The sequence below is a fragment of the Sinocyclocheilus grahami genome, unplaced genomic scaffold (genome assembly GCF_001515645.1).
Source record: "Sinocyclocheilus grahami isolate Dianchi unplaced genomic scaffold, SAMN03320097.WGS_v1.1 scaffold255.1, whole genome shotgun sequence".
NCBI classification, from domain to species: domain Eukaryota; kingdom Metazoa; phylum Chordata; class Actinopteri; order Cypriniformes; family Cyprinidae; genus Sinocyclocheilus; species Sinocyclocheilus grahami.
Window position 1 is genome coordinate 1,299,513 of NW_015505434.1, and position 9,935 is coordinate 1,309,447.

Genomic DNA, 9,935 nt, shown 5'->3' on the forward strand with positions numbered 1-9,935 from the left:
TGCTTTCTCCATTACAGAGGACCACTTATCTAGGCGTGGTGTGGGATTCGACCACGATGCAGGCACGTATGTCCCCTGCTCGTATCGAGTCAATCCTCACCGCAGTCGCGAGAGTCAGAGAAGGCCGGTCACTCACTGTCAAGCAGTTTCAGAAACTGCTGGGTCTGATGGCAGCTGCATCCAACGTGATACTTATTGGCTTGCTGTACATGAGGCCTCTACAATGGTGGCTCAAGACCAAGGGGTTCTCCCCGAGGGGAAACCCGCTTCGCATGTTCAGGGTCACGCGGCGATGCCTACGTGCCTTGGACATGTGGAGGAAACCTTGGTTCTTGGCTCAGGGCCCGGTGCTGGGAGCTCCTTGTCGCCGCGTAACGCTATCGACAGACGTGTCCCTCACCGGTTGAGGAGCGGGCATGAGTGGCCACCCTGCCTGTGGTCTATGGAGTGGTCGCCATCTCACGTGCCACATAAACTGCCTGGAGATGCTGGCCGTGCTGCATGCACTGAGATACTTCCTCCCAGAACTGAGAGGTCACAATGTGTTGGTGCGTACCGACAACACAGCGGTAGTCTCTTACATCAACCACCAGGGAGGTCTGCGGACGGGGTCCGTCTTCTGCTAGCAGCCCCGTTCTGGCCGGGCTGAGTATGGTTGAGTATGAGTAATTGTGGGTGTGGCCCCTGCGGGGGCACAACTCGTAGCTTCCGGTCTCTCAACTGAGGTTGTTGAGACCATTCTCCAATCCAGAGCTCCCTTCACGAGGAAACTGTACGCCTTGAAGTGGAAACTTTTCACTTCTTGGTTCAGAGACCGCCAGCTAGACCCAGTTAACTGCCCGCTTGGTACAGTACTGGAGTTCTTGCAGGCCCGTTTCTCCGCAGGGCTGACCCACTCCACCCTGAAGGTCTACGTGATGGCTCTTGCGGCCTACCACGCCCCTCTTGGTGGCCAGTCAGTGGGTAGACAACCCCTAGTTACACGTTTCCTCTGCAGTGCGCTGAGGCTGAGGCCTCCGGTACGATCTCATGTCCCCACGTGGGACCTGGCTGTGGTGCTACAGGCTCTCTGTAGGCCCCCCTTCGAGCCTACTGAGGAGATATCTGATCGCCTCCTTACTATAAAGACTACCTTCCTTCTGGCGATATCTCCCTCAAGAGAGTTGGGGATCTGCAGGCCCTTTCAGTAGCCCCGTCTTACCTAGACTTTGCGCCTGGGCTGGCCAAAGCGTTTCTGTTCCCATGAGCAGGATATGTCCCTAAGGTCCCCTCCCCTCCTCTACTCCCCTGTTGTACTCCAGGCCTTCAGTCCTCCTCCCTTTGAGGATCCAGACCAGCAGAGGCTAAACTGCATGTGTCTGGTGCGTGCACTGGATGCATATGTCCACAGAACTGCCCTGTGGAGGAGGGCGGACCAGTTGCTTGTTTGTTACGGTCCCCCTAAGAGAGGTCTGCCGGCAACTAAACAGACCCTCAGTCGGTGGATAGTGGATGCCATCTCCAGCTGTTATGAGTCCTCTGATCTCCCCTCGCCGTTAGGGGTCAAGGCTCACTCAACTCATAGTGTGGCAACCTCTAAGGCTTTTTTAGCGGGTGTTCCGATGCAGGACATCTGCAACATGGCGGGTTGATCCACGCCCCTTACCTTTGTTAGGTTTTATGGTCTAGACTTGCGAGACACTCCTGGCTCTTCTGTCTTCTCGCCCTAGCTGTGTAATCTTCCACACTAGGCAGAGACTTAGAAGTCTGGCGGCATGGGCATTCTCGTTCCTTTAGCGTTTCCGACGCAGCTCGAGTTCCTGAAGAGGAACGTCTCAGGTTACGTATGTAACCCTAGTTCCTCGAGGGAACGAGACGCTGCGTCTCGGGGCCATACTTCACAAAAAACCCTTTTGTAATCTTTATCAAGAGTGTGGGAAACTCCTTATGTCTCCATTATCTCTATGAGGTCATGGGGATCAAAATAAGTGTCTGCTGATGTGGGGTGTGAATATATCTTCTCAAAACTACTTTTTGGTGGAAATATCTGCCACAGGTCGAGTCCTCCCAACCACTCATTTGATTAGATTTTTTGTTATCCAGTTCTACTATAGCATTGCTGAATATTTTAGATGTGTTATGCTTTTTTTTTATTAAACCTAACCTTATTTAACAAAACCAATTCAATGTTTAATCTTTACCAAATCAAATGAGATCAACACATTGAACAGACAACAACTATAAAATGAATTTGTTTTTCCTTAATCTCAGGGGACTGAAAGTAAACACCATGAAAATATGAAGGGACTTTTATTACTGTTGAAAACCAATGTGCAATCACGGTCGTAAAAACATGGTTAAAAATATGGATAGAAATGAAACACACAAACTGATTGGGCTGTCTAATTTGAACAATTTATAACTTCCCTAAACATGGCGAAAACACTGTGTGGCCTCAACTACAGTCTCAGCCCCTCCACAATATGCTCTAGTTTTATTGTACTGGCCTACAAAAAACAGGACAGAGAGAAAGAGACTCCACATCCTCAGCGCTATAGTTATACTTCCATCTGGTTATCTTCCAAAGCAACCTGGGTGGCCACCCAAAGTACTTGACATCTTGATGCACTTCAGCAGTTTTACATATACACAACCTTTATAGAAAAATAAATGTGTCATTCGTCACCACATATGCTGATTTGAAAGGGGGAGAGGGGGGTAGAGTCTTTTGGCCCAGCTCCTGTTCTCAGAGTCTTTACCACTGTTTTCTCTCTCTCTTTCCCATACGCTTACTCCCTCTACAAAGAATCGCAATAGACAGCACACCCTTATTTATCTGTTTTGTAGAGGAAGACTGAAAGGTAAACTGTATGTATACAGTGTCTCATTTTTGTCAGTCTATTTGCATTTCCGTGGGTGCATATGTGTGTGTGGCTTGCATTTGCTCTCTGTTTGCATATCGGCCCTCATCTAATCTGTTATGGCTGCACTGATAGGAAGAAGGTTTGGTCTGGCGGCCAGTTTTTGCATGCCATTCCATCTGATGGAATGCATCATGCAGCAAATGTTGCAACCCAATAAGCAGCTATAGGATGTTTGCGCCTGATGTCATTCATGTTTGGAAGAAAATACAAACCTCATAATGGCCTAGAGCTTTTCAGGTCTTCGGGCTCCTCCCCACTGCCATCTGTTTTTCCCCCCTTATGTTTCAGAGGCCTTAATGTTTGTCTTTTCATTGAACGTAGGATGCCACCAGGAAAAACAAAGTGATTATGTGAGCATTGCCTTGAACAGGCTTCGTTTTCTGCTGCATCCTGTAAAGTGTGTGTGTGTGTGTGTGTGTGTGTGTGTGTGTTGTGTGAGGTTTGAGTGTCAGTCATGTCTAGACCATAGTCAGACCGAGCACACACACACATATCCAGAGACAGACGCACATAAACACCAAACACATCTTGGCAGGCTGTTCTGACATAAAATAAGATGCTTGCCAAAGGACCGAAGGGAAGAAACAGGTCATAAAATCATTCATTTACAGCTACAGATTTTCGAGCTTTGTTTGGGGTGTTTTATTGTTTATTTAAAATTTTATTTTTTTATCATTTATATTTCTATAATACCAATAATTTAAGGCCTTTTGTGATGCTTAAGTCATTGCAAAGATTTAAATAAATAAATTGATTAATTTATTAAAAATAAGAAAGAAACGCAACAAGTGGTTCCTGAATGGCATTTCTTGAACATCAGCTGAATGAATCCCTCCGTTTCAAAGTAACTTTGCCATGATGGAGCTGCAACAGATATTTTGTTTTCTCCCACTATGCGACTTTATGGTCCGATGCATTAATCTGAGGTAATTTGTTCACCTGGATTTAGAATAATTGCAATACATGTGTCAGAAGAGGAATGTTCCTGATGAAGTTACTAATGTTCTTTATGCAAAACTCTTGCATCGATCTTGTTTGTTACCTGGTACGTGTCCCCGGCAGGTGTAGTAGAACTCCTGGCAGTAGTCGTGGCATAAGTGGGGTAGATCTTGTTCTCTGTGTGGTGCTTTTTCAAGTTTGGGCGAGTGGAAGAGCATCTGGGCATGTGGTGAGCAATGGGCGCACTTAATCTCCTGCAGCAGTCTAGAACACTCTGTGTTATTGGTTGAGAAGATCTAAGGAGCGAAAAACAACCAGCAAAGGTTAGAACTGGGGTTCTAATTGAATGGCTAATCCAAATTTGACTCATGCTACAAAGCTGTTCCTATATAACAATTGTATATTGTATATATAATAAAAGAAAAGTCAAACTAGGTGGTTTGACACATTTTTGGAATGTTTTCTCGTTAATTGGATGCAATTCACATTCTAAACATCTCTCATAACAAACACCACACATCCATGTGGACTTGATTTCTCCTGATTTGTTTATTTGAGCTCACAAACAGCTAAGCCAAAATTGCACCTCGCATGGCAGCTGAACCCATGCTGGAGCTAACGGACCGAAATGAGGATACTCAAAATGTTTCTTAAGTCACCAAACAAAAGTAAACAGTAGATTAGGGCCGAGAAAATGAGCAGGCTTATTTATGTAACAAATTAGCTGTAATAAAACAACAATGTAATCTGCTCTCTTCCCCAGACATGCGCCTGTGCCGCAGCAGTCTAGTAAACCTCCCTCTCTCTGTGTGAGGTCCATGTGTAAACACCAATTTATAGATAGATGGGCACATCATTCCCGTGCTGGTATCAACAAATTAGCATTCTGTCCAAGTCAATTAGACCAGCACACCCAGCAGACAGTGTATTGACGGCCCACCTCCTCCCCGGCCCACTGCTCTGTGTAGTAAACCATTTTGACAGATTTCTTTGATTTTGATTCTCCAGATTCTTTCGAGTGAATCAAAACCATCTTTGTGGGTGGAAGATCAAACGGTGTCCGAAAAATGTATTGACACCTCCATATGAACCAGAGAGTTTGGAACGTGAATTTTCAGGCTCTCTTCGCTCTCAGTCTTGCAGTGGTTGGTGTGTTAGCCTGGTCTCTGAGTGGCAACTCTCCTGCTTTAAATTGCCCATTGATTTAGTGAGCCATGGACTGGCACATGGTCCATGGAGAGAAGCATTTGTGTGCTCTCAACCATGCACTCTACCCATATGTTGCTGGGATGGACTCCAATGTTGCCATCACCCTCACCAGCAACAAGAGGACCTTTGTTTTTTCTTTTTTTGTGTGTTTTCCAAAAAACGCCAAAAGTTGTTCAAAGCTGCTTCAAATCACACCACGGTCTACATCACAACCTTTTAAAGCCATACATATCTACTGAAACATGCCAGTGAAAATAGGTGGCATATATGAGTTAACATTAGATGCTTTGAAATAGCGTGGTTCGGCATGAAACGATCATGAAAAAGATAATAATGAGAATGATATGTTTATATAGTGAAATCTGAGCAGATGTTGGCATTATGCATCATGGCACACAATATCCTTTGTCACTGAAACTGACAGAACAAACGTAAACACAAAAACTCATTTGAAAACAATCGCTCGTCATTTAGCGACAAACAATGAGGGCATCTAGCTCACAAGTTCTCACTGAGGTGCCAGAAAAAGGCGATTGATGATTGAAGTTACCGCAACCATAAGATTTAACAAACGGACGATTTACCAAATGAATTACCTGGCATGAATGAAATGAAAACCTAGACAATGACAAACCCCCAAATGAAACCTAGCTTCCCCACAAAACCTGTAAGCTTGTATTAAACAGCTTTAGTGAAACCATTTTGGCCCTCTGGGAATCGGTGTAAGTAAGTTTGGGGTGGGGAGCAGGACAAATACTCACACAAAGGCATTAACTAACACTTAGACAGATCCAAGGACTGGGGGAGAATGATGTTCTCCAGCTTCACCCATTAGTGAAACTAACAAACACAATGGTGTTGTTGTTATTCTTTTGCCATAAGCAAAAAGACTCCGTGTGTGGGCAGTGTAGCGGGGAGGAGGAGATGTCGACTCTTTTTTGTTCCATTCAGCCTCGCTCTTATTTGCATGACTTGAGCAAATGAAATGATGCAATATGGCTTTTTGTCACAAACCGACGTGCGATGCCACCCAGCCGCGTATGTCGATTAAGTTTGGGGTGGGGAGCAGGACAAATACTCACTCAAAGGCATTAACTAACACTTGGACAGATCCAAGGACTGGGGGAGAATGATGTTCTCCAGCTTCACCCATTAGTGAAACTAACAAACACAATGGTGTTGTTGTTATTCTTTTGCCATAAGCAAAAAGACTCCGTGTGTGGGCAGTGTAGCGGGGAGGAGGAGATGTCGACTCTTTTTTGTTCCATTCAGCCTCGCTCTTATTTGCATGACTTGAGCAAATTAAATGATGCAATATGGCTTTTTGTCACAAACCGACGTGCGATGCCACCCAGCCGCGTATGTCGATCTGCGGAGGTTGTTTACATGAGAAAAGAGCGATTTCTCGGCACAGAATGTGTTCATTGATAAAACTATTTAGATGAATCTTCTCACGTCTATAGAAAGCCTCAGAAAGATGCGATTCATTACCGATCGAGAGACATTTGTTTCCCATCTGTTTTATGTCAATTATATCCATCACTACGAGAAGCACATGCTGTCATTGAAACATCCGCGTGAAAAGTTGCGCAAAATGTCTAATCTATACATACAAACATTTAACTGGTGGAATAAAGCTTTTAAGTGCGATTCAGATTTCGGAAACACAATATTGCTGCAGGAGAGCATGAAAATTAAGCGATTTCATTCATACGCCTCGTGCTCGCCAGTGAACTGCACTGCACTGCACGCGTCCTTACCTCGGTCCGAGCTGTTTTTATTTGATTTTCTATGTAAACATGCGCGAGACCGACGTCTTTAGCCATTGCGCACGATCTGCATACAAACATTTAACTGGTGGAATAAAGCTTTTAAGTGCGATTCAGATTTCGGAAACACAATATTGCTGCAGGAGAGCATGAAAATTAAGCGATTTCATTCATACGCCTCGTGCTCGCCAGTGAACTGCACTGCACGCGTCCTTACCTCCGTCCGAGCTGTTTTTATTTGATTTTCTATGTAAACATGCGCGAGACCGACGTCTTTAGCCATTGCGCACGATCTTGCCGTGTTTATCGCTGTCAGTGCCACGTTTTTTTTACAACAAGTTAAACCAAGTTCAACTTTTAAAACCACGCGTTCTATTACACTGCTCCGCGTCTTTGCTGTTTTAATGCAAAACGCATTCAATACACACAGTGCGCATACTGCTTATATGTATCCATATGTTCATTACAAGATCAACCATTATCCCTGGATCTACATACTTCTGCAAACATCTCGAAATCAATGCATGAACCAATTGCCATAACAAAACACGCATGAGAATCACTAGGTCAGTTTGAGGCTGCAGGAAACCTGAACATACCCGAGCATCTCTCCGATGGAGTATCTGATACGGAGTCCTCCTGGACGGACAGCAGGACACGCGAGGATAGAGCCTGTGACAAACCTCCCCTCCGTCGCTTCCATCCAGTGACAGTTTTCTATCCTTCTTCTTCAGGCGTTTCGGCAGACTTCCATCATAACATCTCCTCCTCCTTGGACTTAATTCTCCTTTCTCGCCGAATTTCGCATCACCACATTCCCAAAAATTGGCCGCGATGGCCAACAAGAGCACAAATTTCAAATGCTTCATGTTCAGAGGGATTCAACCAAAATAAATCAGGACTGCTGTATGACAGTCCCCCATGCGTCCAGAAAGTTGTTATAGAATAACTAATTTCGATTAAAACAACTATTCGCTAATAAAGTAGTCCAAATTAATTACTAGCAAAGGTATTTAAAAAGAACGAAAAAAGAAAGAAATGATATAAATAATAAATTAAGACAAGTGCTGGTTATGATGTTGTTAAAGTGGGAAAAAAAACATGATACTGTATTTTAATAAGAAGTAATAATAAAAAATAAGAAGTGGTCGGATATACAGAAATTGTATGTCTCCTTTCCCAAAAGTTAAATCCCGTTGGTGCGCAAAGGTTGATGCGTGTGATCAAAAGTTGCACTACGTTGTCTGCTGCATGCTCTTCAGTGCACTCACATGTTTCTCTTTGCTCTGTCCACCTTCTTTTTAACCAGCGCGCGAGAAGGGGAACGCACACGATGACGTCTGTCCAGTTTGGGAACGCGCGTCATCGTGTAAGTATTAAGTAAGAAAAGTATTATACGCTGTTACTGTAATATTAACGGTAAATAATGTTACACCGCGTCCAATACCCATTTTACTGAAATGTGTAATACTGTTACACATTTCATACTGCATATGTTTATATGTATCCATTTGGTCATTACAGTACAACCTGTTACCATTTTATTGACTGTAAAATATTGATCAAATGTATATTTTTATGCGTCTTTTATGTTGCATTATATCTTATTTATTGCATTATTTCACTGACACGAGTTTCACACTGTCTTGTCTTTGTGTGTGGCACTGTGGTCTGCGTTATTACTGACCGCAGTTGCTGGAAAGATCACTTTTAATGAGCTTCATCCAAAGTCATCATGATGCTTTCCATAATGCCACATGTACTATCAAGAAAAATATTAATGATATTTAAATGAAATGCAGAAATGTAAAGACTTTATTACCCATGTTTAAGAGCTCTACCTCTGGGAAGCACTGCTCTCTTTGCATGTGTCGGGCTTCTTGCACATTTCAGCATTTCTGTTTGTGCTCAAAAGTGGAAGGAGTAGCTACTTTTTACACGTTGAAGCACATGGTACACAGTAATTAAATTAATTTCAAATATTGTTATTAAAATCTAATTTAAATAACAATATTACTAAAAACACTTAGGATATTAATATTTTTATACGAGGATCAACATTCTCAATACAGCCTAATTAAATAGTGTAAACTATACAATCACCAAATGCACATTTCGGTAACACATGTAACACTTTTTACAATATTTTTCTGACAACCACAAATATTTGTTTTTACTGAAAATGTAAAGGGATCAAGAGATCGATAGATCACCCAAAGATGACAATTGTGTCATCATTTGCTCACCCTCATGTTGTTACAAACCTGTAGGACTTTTTTCATCTGTGAAATAGGGCTGTCACGATTTTAGATTTTTCACACCACGGTTATTGTGTCCAAAAGAATTCACGATATCGATATATCGCGATATATATAGAACCCTTAGGGAATCAGCCAAAATAAATTTTTACTTTGTTTATTTAGTTTTTCTTTTTACCCAATGAACATAAGGATACTGATAAACACAGGGCACATGCATTTTCACTTCTTCTTCTTCAGGTTACAGCTGACCTGAGACTCTGTCTTTCTCTGTCTTCTTTGAAGCTCCCTATGAAATAACAAGAGAGAAAATACTGTCAAGTTCGACAGTATAATTAATAAATAGTAACATCAAATCTGATACTTTAACCTGTTAACCTGTTAACTTGCGTACCCGTATTTTATTCTCTTTAACCTATAGTTGCGCCGGCGCCAATGAAGTCATGCAGTTAACGCGCTTCTAATTCAGTATTAATGTGCACCCAGAACGACCGCAGATGAGGCATTAAGTGCATGACACTGCGACCAACTTTACATTTTACAGAGTTTAATGTGGTCGATCAGTTTTAATCGTGTAATAGATTTGAACAAAGAAATCAATTGCTACACAAAAGCAGTATTGACCATGACTTGAATGCAAATACAAATACAAAAATTAGACAAGTAAAGAACACGCGGTACTTATTAAAAGAATCACCCTTTTATTTAAATATATAAAAAAAGGAAACCGCTGTTAACAGGTTAATGTAACATTTCCCATTCAATGACTAGTAAAATAATGGCAACTTACTGTCTGGATAATATTGAACATGGTTCTTCTGAGATATATTCATCTGCAGACGTTGGGTCGTTCTTGA

The 9,935-nt window shown here is 42.5% G+C and overlaps 1 pseudogene; it reads right to left on the minus strand.

The window, feature by feature from the left end:
• LOC107598737 (hedgehog-interacting protein-like) overlaps positions 1-8,081 on the minus strand; it is a 39,744-nt pseudogene extending 31,663 nt beyond the window's left edge.
• Between the last annotated feature and the right edge of the window lie 1,854 nt (positions 8,082-9,935).